Genomic DNA, 17,244 nt, shown 5'->3' on the forward strand with positions numbered 1-17,244 from the left:
GTAACAGAATGGAAGAATAGATAAGAATTTACCAATCAAGTACCTACTGTCTTCAAGAGACTCACCTAACATGTAAGGACTCACATAGACTTAACGTAAAGGGATGGAAAAAGATAGTCCATGCAAATGGACACCGAAAGCAAGCAGAAGTAGCTATTCTTACGTCAGACAAAATAAACTTTAAAGCAACAGCCATTGAAAAAGATAAAGGTGAGAATTATATAATGATGAAAGAGCTTATCCAACAGGAAAATATCACAATCCTAAATATATATGCACCTAAGATTGAAGCTCCTAAATTTATAAAACAATTACTACTAGACCTAAGATATGAGATAGAGAGCAACACAACAATTGGTGGGTGGACTTCAATACTCCACTGACAGCACGAGACAGGTCATCAAGACAAAGTCAACAAAGAAACAATAGAATTAAACTATATAACAAGTAGACCTAAAGTGTATTTACATGACATTCTACCCAACAACTGGAGAATATACATTCTATTCATTAACACAGGAAACATTCTCCAAGATACACCATATGATAGGCCACAAAACAAGTCTCAATAAATTTAAGAAAATTGAAATTATATCAAGTACTCTCTCTAACTACAGTGGAATAAAATTGGAAATCAACTCCAAAAGGAACCCTCAAAACCATGCAAACACATGGAAATTAACCTGCTCCTGAATGATCATTGGGTCAACAATGAAATCAATATGGAAATTTAAAAATTATTTGAATGATAATAGTAACATTATCAAAACCTCTGGAATATGGCAAAGGTTGTGCTAAGAGGGAAATTTATAGGCTTAAATGCCTATATCAGAAAGTCTGAAAGAGTACAAATAGACAATCTAAGGTCATACCTCAAGGAACTATACAAACAAGAACAAACAAAGCCCAAACCCAGCAGAAGAAAAGAAATACCAAAGATTACAGCAGAACTAAATGAAATAAAAACAAAAAAATACAAAAGATAAATGAAACAAAAAGCAAGTTATTTGAAAAGATAAATAAAATTGATAGACTATTAGCAAGATCAACCAAGAAAACAAGACAGAAGATCCAAATAAGCTCAATTAGAAACAAAATGGGAGATGTTACAACTGGTGCTACAGAAATACAAAAGATCATCAAGGCTACTATGAACAATACCTTTATGCACATAAAATAGAAAACTTAGAGGAGATGGATAAATTCCTGGAAATATACAACCCTCCTAGATAAAATCAGACAGAAACAGAAACTCTGAACAGACCAATAACAAGCAGTAAGATTGAAATGGTAATAAAAAGTTGCCAACAAAAAAAAGTCCAAGAACAGACATACAGCTGAATTCTATCTGATATTCAAAGGAGTATTGGTACTAATCCTGTTGACACTATTCTACAAGAGAGAGAAAGCGGGAATCCTCCCTAAATCATTCTATGAAGCCAGTTCATCCTAATATCAAAACTAGAAAAAGATATAACATGAAAAGAGAAAACTACAGACAAATATTGCACATACGCAAAAATCCTTAACAAAATACTAGATAACTGAATCCAACAATGTATCAAAACGATAATCCACCGTGATTAAGTGGGTTTCCTAACAGGGATGGAGGGATGATTTAATATATGCAAATCGATACTGGTGATACATAAACAGAATTTAAAACAAAATCAGATGATCATCTAGTAGAAGAAGAAAAAGCATTTGACAAAATCTAGCATCACTTTATGATTAAAACCCTCAGCAAAATCAGCACAGAAGGGACATACCTTAAGTTAATAAAGCCATCAATGACAGACCCACACCCAACATGATACTGGACAGGGCAAAGTTGAAAGTATTCTCTCTGAGAACAGGAACAAGACAGGGATGTTCACTATCACCATTTCATTTCAACATAGTGCTGGAATTCCTAGCCAGAGCTATCAGATAAGAGAAAGGGCACCCAAATCAGTAATGAGAAAGTCACACTGTCATTGTTTGCTGATGATATGATTGTATACCTAGAAAATTCTAAAGAATCCTCCCAAGAGCTCCTAGAACTGATAAATGAAATCAGCAACATTTCAGAATACAAAATTAATGTGCACAAATCAGTAGCTCTGCTATACACTAACAGCGACCAAGCTGAGAATCAAATCAAGAACTCAACCCATCAGTCAATAAGTGGATAAAGAAATTGTGACACATACACACAGACACACACACACACACACACCATGAAATGCTACTCAGTCATGAAAAGGAACGGTATAATGGCATTTACAGCAACCTGGATGGAATCGGAGACCATTATTCTAAGTGAAATAACTCAGGAATGGAAAACCAAACATTGCATATTCTCACTCATAAGTGGGAGCTAACTTATGAGGATACAAAAGCATAAGAATGACACAACGGACTGTGGGGTCTTGGGGGAAAGGGTGGGAGGGGCTCGAGGGATAAAAGCCTACACATTGGGTACGGTGTACACTGCTTGTGTGATGGGTGCACCAAAATTTCAGAAATCACTGCTAAAGAACTCACACATGTAACCAAATACCACCCGTTTCCCCAAAAACCTATTGAAATAATAACAAAATAAAATATTTGATTGGTTAAAATGGAAAGTCTCTAGTTAGAGTTAATTAGTGGTTTATGATTGGCAAGGTCTCTAGGTACATGTTAGCTGGTAGTTTTTGATTTGTTGAGCTTCAGTTTTGTTTTGTTGTTTACACTGAGTTGGGTCTTGGTTTGCTTATGTATGAACCCAGGGCACTGGAGCCATCACATTCTAATGATCTCTCAGTTAAAATTTTTTAACACCTCCTAGTTAAACAAAAAATCAATGTATGCATAAACCTGTTGTATAAGAATTATGTTCAAATTATGGAGACTAAATTATAATTTGACAAAATTATACAGGTTCTAGAAGAGAATTAGCAATGGAAAAAAAAAAGAAAAACATTGTATTGGTTTTACTAAAATAAGATCTAGGATAAGCATGGTGGCTCATGCCTGCAATTTTCGCACTTTGGGAAGCCGAGGTGGGGGGATTGATTGAGCCCAGGGGTTTGAGACCAGTCGGCACAACACAGTGGAACTCTGTCTCTACAAAAAGTACAAAAATTAGCCGGGTGTGGTGGCATGCATCTGTAGTCACAGCTACTCCAGAGGCTGAGGTGATAGAATCACTTGAGCCAGGGAGGTCAAGGCTTCAGTTAGCTGTGATCGTGCCACTACACTCCACCATGGGTGACAGAGCCAGACCCTGTCTTAAAAAATAAAGAAACAAAAATCTAGAGTTACAGAGAAAATTAAAGAGATTATCTGTAGCTTAATAAACAAGCGAATTTTGGACCTAGAACCTAGAATTTGTATTAATTATGTTACGCAATGAGAAAACTTAATGTATCTTAATAATTGAGATTATTAAAAATACAGTATCTTGAGTTTATTGAGCACTGCCTATATTCTACAAAGTATATTGAATATTCGCATACTATAGGACAGACTGCTACTTGTTTTCTCTTTTTCTTTAGTAAAATCAATCTGATTTTTATAAAAATCTAGTCATACTACCATTTAGCTAAAAAATTATAATGACTTCTACCTCTCCTCTCCTAAGTTCTTTCATAGGTAGATCATGTGATAAGTTTTGCTTGGTGAGAGGATAGTAAGGGTCTTGTGTAGGGTGTCCAAGAAGTGTAATTCGCAGATAACTAATACTCTTTTTTTTGTCCCTTCCTCTTACTGTCTGAAATGCAAAGGTGATGATGCCTCTAGTTTCAACAGCTCCTTAGGATAATGAAATAACGGTGAAAATAGAATCTAAGTACTGTAGAGCAGTGGTCCCCAAACTTTTTGGCACCGGGGACTGGTTTTGTGGAAGACAATTTTTGCAGAAATTGAGGGGTGTTAGGAGAAGGTTTCAGTATGAAACTTGTTCCATCTCAGATCATCAGGCATTAGTTACATTCTCATAAGAGGAACACAACCTAGATCCCTTGTATGCGCATCTCCCGATAGGGTTCACACTCCTATGGGAATCTAATACCACCGCTGACCTGACAGGAGGTGGAGCTCAGCCAGTAATTCTTGCTCAGCTGCAGCTCACCTCCTGTTGTGAGGCCCAAGTCCTGATAGGCATGGACCAGACCGGTAATGGTCCATGGCCTGGGGGTTGGGGGTCCCCTGTTGTAAATCAACAAGAGAAACAGCCTAGTTTCTTGATACCATGGAGCCACCATACCAGCTTGCTGACCTGTGGACTTGTTTTTCTGTACCTTTCTTTCTCACAGCTGAACCAAACAGTCATCAGTACACATACAGTAGGATTAGCTCATTTAATTCTTACAAACAAGATAGGTAGTATTATTAGCATCCTAATTTTACAGATGAGGAAAGAGTTCCAGAGAAAACTGAAATAATTTGCATAAGGTCACATATCTCAGTAGAAATTGAACATGGATATGAGTCCAGCCAATCATTTTCTTAGGTCTCTGAATTATTGTCTTATATGAGAAACAAACAAGAAGGTTCAGCTCAGCCTATCTGAAAAAATTAGTGAGCATCCACGGTACTAATGAAGTGACAGGTATATATTCTATGACATGTCCTCATAATTTTAATGGAACTTTATAAAACATGATCTAGTTACCTCATCTTCCAAGGACCAATATGAGAAATTGAGCCTTGGTGACACTGAGGACTTACAAAGATTTTCATGTTGTGTAAAGCACTAGGGTCAGTTTGTGAAATATAAGAGCAAGAATTGTTCTCTCTTCAAAGTGATTCAAATACTGTGGCTAATAAAAGTTCATACGGAAAATTTGAAGTTACTAGTATTAGATGCTCAGGGTACTCTTATTCCTAAAAGTTCTTAGTAGGATGGCTTGTTTTTTAGAGCATAAAAATTGGTAATGAGATGACTGATAGCTGAATTAAAGCATTTGGTCAGAATGCTAAGCTATTTGATACCAGTTCAAAGAGGTGAGATGCTACAAGGATGTTATTTGTCTCATATACACCCTCTATTTGATCTATTGTTTTTGACCTATTTTTTTAACTGTTGCTTCTGCACTTGTGCTTATTCCTTTTCTAAAGTTTGTCCATTAACTCATGTCTTCGGATAATTCAGAGACTAGTTTCGATTTTGCTTTTACCATACATGGTTTTTCCTGATTAACATGGTCCAGCATTAGCTCTGTATTCTTTGAAACCTGATGGTGTTCTAGGAATTTCACTTTTTGCAAGAATTATATTTTTAAATTTGAAACCTTTATCCATGTATATCTGCTATGTCTTTTTAAATGCATGGAGTTATAATACTGCATTGCACCTTTTCTTTTTCTCTGTTGTGGTTCCAAATGTTAATCAAGGTTTCTCTGTTTCTCAGATCTAGAGGTGACTGGTTTCAATGCCAGTTCATTCCATGCCTAATAAATCCAAATTTCTGAGGATTGCTACACATCTCAGGGGACTTGGACTCTCATTCTCCTCCCTACTTCTCATTCTTATATACACATAAGCTTATTTTTTAATCTTTTTCTTCAGTTTCCACCAGAAATATACTCATGCCACAAATTTTATGAATTAATAATCTTAAGATGACAGGGCTAAGGGATGGGTGACGGGAGGCACTTTCTCATGTAATTGCCAATTTACCGGCTTGCTTATGTCTCTCATTCCTTCTCCTCCTCTGCTCCTCCTTCACAAATTGTCTTCTCCAGGTCTAACTTTTTCCCTCAGTTTTGCATAGAAATTTAGTTCTTGGCTCCTGAGGACAACTTGCAATCCCAAAGTCATCAAAGTGCAGCAGAACAAAGAAACTTTGAATTGTCAGAATTCGTGTTCCTTAGAAAATACTTGCTGTTATACAGAGCTTTTTTTTTTTTTTTCAATGAAAGGATAATTTTCTCTGCTATTTTATTTCCATTTTGTGAGTGGTAAGCTCTAAACTAGCTAAATACTAAGATATGTGCTGTCTGAGAATAAGGTTAAGGCTGCCCTAGGTAAACACCTGAATACCCTATTGCATATGACATTCTGAAGAAATAAAAATACACATTCAGGCCGGGCGCGGTGGCTCAAGCCTGTAATCCCAGCACTTTGGGAGGCCGAGACGGGCGGATCACGAGGTCAGGAGATCAAGACCATCCTGGCTAACACGGTGAAACCCCGTCTCTACTAAAAAAAAAAATACAAAAAAATAGCTGGGCGAAGTGGCGGGCGCCTGTAGTCCCAGCTACACGGGAGGCTGAGGCAGGAGAATGGCGTGAATCCGGGAGGCGGAGCTTGCAGTGAGCCGAGATCTGGCCACTGCACTCCCGCCCGGGCGACAGAGCGAGACTCCATCTCAAAAAAAAAAAAAAAAAAAAAAATACACATTCAGTTTAGTTTAGTAAATAATTTTATGCTCACATTATGTGTTAGGTACTGGGAATGCAAAAATTATATGATACTTGACACCAAAAAACTTCCAATCCAGGGAAGAGACTGACAAAGAAACTGATGATGTAAATACTTTATGTGAGAATAAATCTATTAAGTGAAGTGAGAGTGGTCTGATGAACTGAGGCTAGTGTGAAGGTTAAGGTAAAGTCATCTATGAGAACCAAGCTGAGTCTTCACAAAAGAACAGGAGTTACCTAGGCAAATAAATGTTCAGGTTGGGGAATGAAGGGCATCCTAGACAATTGAAAGTTAGTGCACAATACATAAAGACCCAAGAAACACAATGGTGTGCGAGACACTACAGCAAATTCAGTATTTTAAGAGTATAATTACATCGGGAATGATGGGAGATGAACCCAGATTCAGGTGGCAGAATATACAGGCTATCTGCAAAGCAGCTCAAACTGTATCTTTAAGGCCACGATAAGCCATAGGAACATTTTAGAAATGTGGCTCTGGGTCATGATCAAACATTGCCTTTTAGATACATACTTCTAGGAAAGATGAATTAGAAGGCAATAAAAGGCAAGGACAACTACAATTGTTGAGGTAAGAAGTGACAAGTACTCAAAGTTAAAAAAAGTGATAAGTGCTCAAATTAGAGAAGTAACAGATGCAGTCACTGAATACAAACGTCAAGACCATGTAATGTGCAATTCCAGGGAACACACCATTCACAAGAACCACAGTGTGCGTGTGCATTGTGGCAAAGCTGCAGGGCAAATGGAGTGAAGGGACAGCAGGCAGTATTTGTGCAAAACTCAGCAGGCCTTGGTGAGCAGTTAGTATTTGGATGGTGACAGAGAGAGAGGATTCTAGGGAGACTGAGATTTCTGGTTTAGAGGAATGTAAAAATCTGAGGATTATGCTTCAATTGTTTGGCGAGTGTTTTTATGGACAGAAATGCCAACCACTCTTTTACCCTTGTAATCTGAATTATATATAAAAGAAAAAAAATGGTTTGGGCTCTGGGTTCATGAAGTGAGGGAAATGGTTCAACAAAAGGGAATAACTGGAATGTTATTGTACCTCTAGGCATCTTTCTGTTCTTTGGATAATGTATTAATCCAGTAGTTTCCAAACAATGCAGGTAAAACATTTCTGAGCCTCCACTAATACTTGTAGATGGATTTATTTATAAATTATACACATTTACCATTTTATCAATGTTCTATGCATATACAAACAATACATGTGAAAAATAAAATTTGGAAATGAGACAAATATTTCTAATATTCCATATCTGATGGATTATTTTGCCTTCACTTTAAACGGTACTAAATCAATCTAAAAGATATGTTGTATTCTATGTGTCACCCTCAACAGTCATTCCAGAATTTCTCTGCTATCTAAAATCTAGCCAAAAGCTAGCTTTACATCATATTCTCTCTCTCATTGTCTCCCTCTCTCTCACCCTGTCTCTCTCTCCCTCGCTCTGTCTCTCTCTCCCTCGCTCTATCTCTCTCTCCCTTCCCCTTTCTCTTTCCCTCTCTATCTCTCTGAAGAGTAATTATATGATTCGTCAAAAAGAACAATCAGTAGCAGCCAGGGTTTATTTTAAACAGTATTCTTCCTGTACTAGGAGAACAATAAAACTGACTCAAATAATAAAAGTTGTTTTTGACATGAACAGTGAAACTCTGTGACATGGTGCTATCAGAACTCTAGTTCTGAGTTCCTTTTCTCAGCTATGCTTGAGAGACCAGAAATGTGCTGGTCAAAGATAAAGGTTTAGCAATCTTTAAAGAGGGAGTGCTACTGAGGTCTGATAGTTTGCTAAGCCCTTCACAAGCTGAGGCCATATTGCCACTGATTAATATGATGTTCCCATTGCAACATGTTCCTTTTTAGTTTAAGGAATAGGTTCCTTCCAGTTTGCATGGTACAATGATTGGGATTGTTGGTAGAAAGGGAAGTGGTAGAACAAATAGCATGGAAAAGACCTAATTCCTTAGCATCTGGGAAGGTATTAGGAGAGGAACCAGCACAGTTGAATAGAGACTTTTTAGGGACCAGGAAGGGACACAGTGACTAATAGATCACGGTCATATTAACAGAGGTAGGAGATACTGAAAGAGAATTATATTGGGAAAGGTTAGAGGAGAGGGGAGTGGGACTAAGATGGGGAGAGTAGACAGCTGTTGAGTTCAAATAAAGGGTAATTTATCATCTGTTTAGAGTCACAATTAAAGTCAGAGATCAAATGTTATATAAACCCCTTGGGTCATTGCTTCCAGCTTGAGCCACTCTCATCTTTGTTCCTGCAATGGATCTCTGTTTACTTTGAAGGCAGTCTGCATGTTTGGGGATTGAACTTGAAGAAAGTTGGCAGAGGGAAGGCTACTAACAATTAACTTCTTATTACAGTTAAGATAATTGGAATTGTCTCTAGAGAAAGGCATGCCTGTTGCAGAAAGCTGTTAAATTTAATTTTTCCCCTTCTGTATGTATAGTCTATGCAACATTTTTTATACTTCAGAAAGGGTGATAGATCATAAATAGGAAATGACTTAGCACTATGTATCTTTTGAAGTCGGAATACCAGCATTTGCTATTAGACTGGCTTCATCTGCCCAGCCAGAATGAATCAGAGTTGTTATCTGTAAGCATTTTAAAATTTGCCATGAAATGACAAAAGCAAGGGAGTTCAATACAAAGGTTGGTTATTTTTCCTATGCTTGTGATTCTGAGGTAGAAAATGCTATTTAAAAATTGAAGTTGCATAACATCTTGAATTTTCTGGTGCTAGTTAAGCACATAAATCGTCTTCAATTTTTTTTCATCACAACTTCTGTTTTAGATAAATGAATAAAGATGATCATAGAAATTGAGTTTCTGAATGCTACCAAATATGTCACAGACCAGTAATGAATGGATTTCATTTCTGTTTTCTGTTAAAGAAGCAGGTATGATTCTTGAGATTAGGTTGTAGCTGTGGGCTGTGTTGGTCCGAGCACCAGCCTGGAAATGAAAAGCCACTGATTTTAAAATAATCTTCATATCCTTCCTGAGGAGGAGATTTTCAAAGCCAGAACTAAAATCAGTGGCTTTTCATTTCCAGGCTGGTGCTCGGACCAACACAGCCCACAGCTACAACCTAATCTCAAGAATCATACCTGCTTCTTTAACAGAAAACAGTTATGCACATGTACCCTAGAACTTAAAGTATAATAATAATAATAATTTTTAAAAAAAGGCTTATCAGAAACTCAAAAAAAAAAAAAAAAAGAAAATAATCTTCACCATATCATTCAGCCAGTTGAATGAAGACTTGGTGTTCTCTGTTGTGCATTGGGAATCTACATATTTCTTTCTAATTCACTGTGATACTGAGAGCAATAATAATAGCACAAAGAAAGCCATAACTATTACTAACAGTTATTAAATGTAGCTACTAGGTTACATACTTCAGTAAAAACTTTTTCAAAAAACTAAATTCATAGCTGATAATAACACTAAAATCAACAAAATATGTTTTCAGTAGAAAGGGCTATTGTATTTTGTTTCATTTTGTCTCAAATGCTGTTACACCTAGTAATGTCTAAAGATAATTTATTAACTCATTTTTTCACTCACATCTTCACTGAGCACTGATTAGACCCGCAACAAGACTGTCGACATTATGTAGGCTACAAAGTTGTACCATACTTAGAACTGTTCTTAGTGATCTTAGTCTATTACAGTAGGGAGAATAGTGGAACAGGGGTGAGAATGAGTTCTAGAGTCAGACTACTCAGGTTTGAAGGCTAGTACTTTCATCTTCTAGAAATGTAACCTTTGTGAGACACAGCTTAATTATTATTATTTTAGTTTCTTCATGTGCAAAATGGTACAATAATAGTTTTTAACTCACACAGTTGCTGTGAGAAATAAGCTATCCAATTGAAATGTTTAGAAGTGTTCAGCATAAGATAAATGTTCAATTGCCGTCGCTACCACTATTAATATTGTGGGAGAAAGGTATTAAATAATATAACTAGATAAAATAAGTTAAATGGCCAATGGGAGGAATAGCTGAATTATCAATAAAGGTCAGAAAATATATTTCATTTCTACTGGGAAGAATTGAGAATTAGGACTGGATGAAGATGGTTGCATTTGGATGGAACCTTCACAAATAAATATGATTTAGACATGTGAAAATTAAAGGGGTTGCAGGGTCTAGTTTAAATAGAAACATAGCGGGATGAAAATACAGGGTCACAAACAGGAAATAGTAATTGATCAATTTGGACTATAATATAGGTTAATGGAAATGGAGAAATTGAGCGACTATGTTAAAAAGGCAAGGTGGGTCTATTGCATGAAAATCCTTGAATTGAATCCATTTAAGGAGGCTGAATTTTGCTTTATAGACAATGGGGAGTCATGGAGACCTTTTAAGAAGCAAAGCAATTTGACATAAACATGCTCATTGTTTAGGAATGACTTCATCTGAATGTGTAGCCTAATGACATACAGAATACACTTGGAAGGAAAGAAAAAGCTCAAGGATAATCACTTAGAAGAATTTTAAATGGAGCCTGAGGAGAGACAGTAAGGCAATGAAAGTGACTAAATAGTACTAGTTTACTTTTGTTTATGAAAGCATTTATTTATTATATCTTTAGATCCAAATAAGAGTTTGTAATTGCTTATAATAAAACAGGCAACATGGTAAGACAGGAAAATGTTCATAATGCTCATAGATTAAAACCCAAAAGATGAAGGGATGAAAAAGATGAAAGCTTGAAGGAAGTAGAAAAGAGGTAAAATGAAACCAAAGGGCAAATTAATACAAGTCTCTGGAATACTTCTCATATGATTCCAAAAAGTGAGTCAAAAACGTGGTTCAAAAATTTTTAGTGGCTAAAGCCAAAGAGAATATGATCACTTTCAACAGTCACATATTCCCTAGATAGACACATATCAATTGCCAAGGAAAATCCTACTTTGAGTGACTCAGCAGTATCAAGAGATTTTTATCCTGTCAATTCTTGCACATGAAATAATGGGACCACTGAAACGTGGCTATTAAAAATAATTTAAAAAGAAATTAAAAATGAAACAAGTTGCAAAATTGCACCACCTCAGAAATATACGAAATTTCTAATTTGTAGTCTATATTTCCCAGGTTCATCTGCTCCAGAAAACCCTGCCTTATTACCTTCTCTTTCCCTGGTGTCTCCAAGGTGGGTTAAGTAACTATTGTCTGTGTTTCTATTACCTGCTGTGGATATGTTTATCAGAGCCTTTATTATGTATACATAATCATTGCTATTGATGTTGTTAAGGACAAAGATGGTATATTACTTATCTGTTCTGAGATTTTAGTATCATTTTTGGTATAGAATAGATTTCAATAAATGTTTGAAAATGAAGGAATGAATGAATGACACTCATTCAATCTGATCTGCTTCTTGACAAAAATAGTCTCAAGTCATCTGGGCCTTTCTTTACATGTCTTTACAATGAAAGGCAAACATGTATATACCATTGAAAATACAGATTATTACTAGGGGCTTATTTAGGTGCCAGTAACAGAAATCCAGCCTGAACCGTCTTGGGCAAAGGACTGGATGTATTAAGTACATATGGGAGTACCTCAGTTGAAGGCTTAGGAACTGAACTGTAGGAAAGGTAGGAATTCTGTCAGCCTTCTGTCTAACTAAAGCCAGGCTGAAATACTGCTGGGTCTCTTGGTCCATAGAATCTTCTCTTTTTTTGGTTAACTTTGTTTTCCACGCACACGTACGCGCGTGGACGCGCGCGCACACACACACATACACACACACACAGGCTCTCTTGACCACAGTGGGGAAAACCCAGTCACCAAAGATTGAGAGTATAACATCTTCATCAATTATGTCCCCAAAGAAAAGCTGAGTAAATCCCCAAATCTAGTTTTAAAAATTTTATTAAGAAAGACTAATGGGCTCACCTTGTGTCAAGTAATGCTCCTTATTCAATACTCTATGAATAGTTTTGAATGTCCTATAATAGCGTTTGGATTATATTGTATAATCCAAAATTGTCTTCCACAGAACTACTCCCTGGTGCCAAAAACGTTGGGGGCCACTGTCCTATGGAACAGAATTTCTTCAGTTTTGTATGTGCTGTGCACCTTTTTGGTAATCTAGTAAAGCCTATGTACCCCCTTTCAGAAAATTTTTGAGTAATGTAAAACAAGACTATTATGATTTCAAAGGCATTTGGATTGAACCAAAATATATTTAAAAGTAGTGATATTGTAGTATATGTGCTTCTTTATTAGCGCAATAAATAAGATTTAGTGGGCCGGGCGCAGTGGCTCAAGCCTGGAATCCCAGCACTTTGGGAGGCCGAGACGGGCGGATCATGAGGTCAGGAGATCGAGACCATCCTGGCTAACCCGGTGAAACCCTGTCTCTACTAAAAAATCCAAAAAAAAAAAAAAAAACCACAAAAAACTAGCCGGGCGAGGTGGCGGGCACCTGTAGTTCCAGCTACTCGGGAGGCTGAGGCAGGAGAACGGCGTAAACCCGGGAGGCGGAGCTTGCAGTGAGCTGAGATCCGGCCACTGCACTCCAGCCTGGGCGATGGAGCGAAACTCCGTCTCAAAAAAAAAAAAAAAAAAAAAAAAAAGATTTAGTGGCAGGTCCTAACAACCCAATTACATAATTGCAATAAATGGTGATGACAAACTTATTTTGAGATATTTGCAATGTAAAGTGATATGAAAATATCTGTGGTTTCTACTAGTGACAAAGAGGTACTGGTGATGTTACTACAATGTTTTGCCTAAATGTATAATGTGAGGATATGCTAACGTGCCTTAGAGGTTGGTGAAAATACAAAGATACATATTTTTTTCTCATCCACATTCATAGACAACCAAAATTCTATCCATAACTAGCCTATAGAAGAATGAGGAGCCTTGCTACACGTGAGAGAGACTGTGAAAAAATGGTAATCAAGTACCTGATGTGATTATAGAGACACCGTATCAGAATAGTTAAGAGCATAAAATTTGGCATTAGAAAAATACAGAATTGAATCTCATTTCTATAACTTTGAAATTGTTGTGGATGGAACCAGTACCTTAACTTCCGCAAGGATTTTTTTTTTCACCTACTTAATGATTATACCTTTAACTAAATTCCTAGAGTCATTGTAAGGCTTAAATAAAAGAGTGCATTTGGAGTGATTAGTGAAGGCTTGGCAGGGAAATTTTAGGTTAAAAATAATCATCATGGGTATTGAGAATATTCTCTACCACTTATCCTCTTTGGATATTGACATACTTTGATATATATTGGTAGAAAAAAATCTTTGGTTATCTTCTTGGAAAGAGTGCTAGACTTTTGCACATAAAACCTTTCCTGGAAGGAGATGGAGGAGAATGATATTTCCTTTTCCTGTTAGTTTAGGGTTATAGGCATAAATTCAGTGACATCTTGGAAAGAGTGACTTCTCATATGGATGGCAGATGGGGCTGTCATGTTTCTTAAAATACCAACAGCATAACCAGGAAAGGCTCTATTCTAAGTTTGGGATGTAAGCTCAATCTCTTGGATATGGCAAGCTGTGCCTTCCAGCCTCCTGAAATGATTTCTGCTAGCTAAAATACCACTGAAGTCGCTAAAATTTTAGTTGATTTTGCATCCAACACCTGGCTCTTGGTTGAATTGTTTATACTCGTGGGTTTAATTTTAGATTTAAGCTTCATGTTTTTCTTACTACTCCAGATATTCTTGATTTTCTTACTGAATTTAAAATGTTTATGATTTACCGGCAGAGTATGTAGTTTTAGACCTTATTGTAAATATACAAAATGCTATAGCAGCCCATTAGCATGAACATACTGATTTGCTCTCTGCCTCTTTACCCAAGACATACATTTTTATATGCCTTACCAGTTCCTCTTATATTCAACCTCTTATTCACTGACAAAGCCAGTAAAGATATAGGTAATTAAATGAAGTGGGTGTTATTTTGCTTGGTTAGCTGGCTTTTTGCCAGTTTTTGTTTTTATTTCTTTATCTGTTTGGAAGAGGCCTAAATATACTCCAACAAGGCTGGTGAATCAGATTACAAGGCCTCCTTCTATTCTGTAAAGTCTAAGTCTTAGTGCCATTCATTCGGAGGAATCTCACCTCTTTTTGGCTCTCTGGGGTCTCTATGAATAATGAAAAATATCAAAAGCAGCATTTTCTGCAACATATCTGGGGTCCTTTTACATTTTACCATTCCTCTCTTCACTTGTTCTGTCAGATTGAGATGCAAGGTAACTTTCTTCTTCACTGTTTCATTGTAACAGAGTTTCTTACTCAAGCTGGCCAAAAAGGCTCTAATTTACTTTCCATAGTGGAATTCTTGAACTAAGCATATCAGTTAGACTTTTCCTCATCTCAGCCCCAGCAAGCAGGCATTTATATCACTATTATCACACTTAATACAAACAATATAATTCGTTCCACCAGACTGTGAACACTTTGCAATGAATTTTTATTTATTCATTCAATTAATAAAAATCATTTATTTGTTGAGTACTTATTCTGTATCAGGTGAGTGCTAGGCACAGAGTATATTACTGGTGAATAAAAAGGACAAGCTTCCTACTCTCACAAAATTTAGAATGGAATGGACATTCATTCCATATCCCAACACTTTCCATCAAGTATGGCATAAAGGAGGTAGTAAATGTTATCAGAATAGTGCAAAATTAAATTTGTAGTTAACAACCACTGTTAAAATAAATGATAAAATGTACCATTATTTAGTTATAATAAATAGAAGCTATCCTAAGAATGACACTTTTTAATAAGAAAAAGTGAAAGACAGGCGAAGTGTTCTGAGAAAACCTTTCTCAGGCAAAGCAAGATTTAATTTTGGTGAAGGCTGTGGTATTACCAATGAGTTTTGAGAGAGCAATGCATCATTTCTAAAACTTTCCAATGCTGACCTAAGAAAACCCTGCCTGCAGGTATTTCAGGCACTGGAAACTTTCAGTGCTAACAATTATATTCAGATGGTTGCTCATCAACAGACACTGGCATCTTGTTATAATGGAGTATATTTCCTCTGCTTGAATAGATTTCCATGCTCCATTCATTTGTTAGTTTTATTCATAAAACTCCAGTCTGCATTGACTTGCTTCTATTTCATTATCTTTGAAATAACAACCTGTAAGCAAAGATACCACAGGGTGGATATTCCTAATACAGCACATTATAAGAAATGCACTGAATGTATGATATGACTAGGAATTTGTTTATTTTGCATTTAAGTCCAAAATGAGGAGAGAAGAAATCTTAGTATGTATTTAGTTAGGTCAAGGGAAAAAAAAGCAATTCATATTGCAGGGCATAGAAGCTGGTAGCTTGGGAGACAAAGAGAAAGGGGAGTGAAGATTAAGGAATGGGATCATGTATGGGAAAAGGAGGCTATTTAAAACAGACAACCATTCTGAATTAAGTGGACTAACTGAGTAAGATGGTTTGCATTATTTTATGGTCAGTTAAAGGAACAGTTTAGGAGGTCTTTTAACAGTACTGCAAGTCATTGACTCTGAGGGACTTCATGCAAATCACTTGACATCTCTGGACATTAGTTTTCTCATCTACCTGCTATGGGAATAGGGGGTAGTTTCTAAGGTCTTTTGTTACTCAGAAGTCTTCAAGTTTTTCACAGGACCCAAGGGAATTACTTACTTTGGCTACTATATGTTTTATTTTTTTTTATTTTTATTTATTTATTTTATTTTTTTATTATTATACTTTGAGTTCTAGGGTACATGTGCATAACGTGCAGGTTTGATACATATGTATACTTGTGCCATGTTGCTGTGCTGCACCCATCAACTCGTCAGCACCCATCAACTCGTCATTTACATCAGGTATAACTCCCAGTGCAATCCCTCCCCCCTCCCCCCTCCCCATGATAGGCCCCGGTGTGTGATGTTCCCCTTTCCAAGTCCAAGTGATCTCATTGTTCATTTCCCACCTATGAGTGAGAACATGTGGTGTTTGGTTTTCTGTTCTTGTGATAGTTTGCTAAGAATGATGGTTTCCAGCTGCATCCATGTCCCTACAAAGGACACAAACTCATCCTTTTTTATGGCTGCATAGTCTTCCATGGTGTATATGTGCCACATTTTCTTAATCCAGTCTGTCACTGATGGACATTTGGGTTGATTCCAAGTCTTTGCTATTGTGAATAGTGCCGCAATAAACATACGTGTGCATGTGTCTTTATAGCAGCATGATTTAGAATCCTTTGGGTATACACCCAGTAATGGGATGGCTGGGTCATATGGTACATCTAATTCTAGATCCTTGAGGAATCGCCATACTGTTTTCCATAATGGTTGAACTAGTTTACAATCCCACCAACAGTGTAAAAGTGTTCCTATTTCTCCACATCCTCTCCAGCACCTGTTGTTTCCTGACTTTTTAATGATCGCCATTCTAACTGGTGTGAGATGGTATCATTGTGGTTTTGATTTGCATTTCTCTGATGGCCAGTGATGATGAGCATTTTTTCATGTGTCTGTTGGCTGTATGAATGTCTTCTTTTGAGAAATGTCTGTTCATATCCTTTGCCCACTTTTTGATGGGGTTGTTTGTTTTTTTCTTGTAAATTTGTTTGAGTTCTTTGTAGGTTCTGGATATTAGCCCTTTGTCAGATGAGTAGATTGCAAAAATTTTCTCCCATTCTGTAGGTTGCCTGTTCACTCTGATGGTAGTTTCTTTTGCTGTGCAGAAGCTCTTTAGTTTAATGAGATCCCATTTGTCAATTTTGGCTTTTGCTGCCGTTGCTTTTGGTGTTTTAGACATGAAGTCTTTGCCC

This window comes from Chlorocebus sabaeus, chromosome 1 (genome assembly GCF_047675955.1).
Source record: "Chlorocebus sabaeus isolate Y175 chromosome 1, mChlSab1.0.hap1, whole genome shotgun sequence".
NCBI classification, from domain to species: Eukaryota; Metazoa; Chordata; class Mammalia; order Primates; family Cercopithecidae; genus Chlorocebus; species Chlorocebus sabaeus.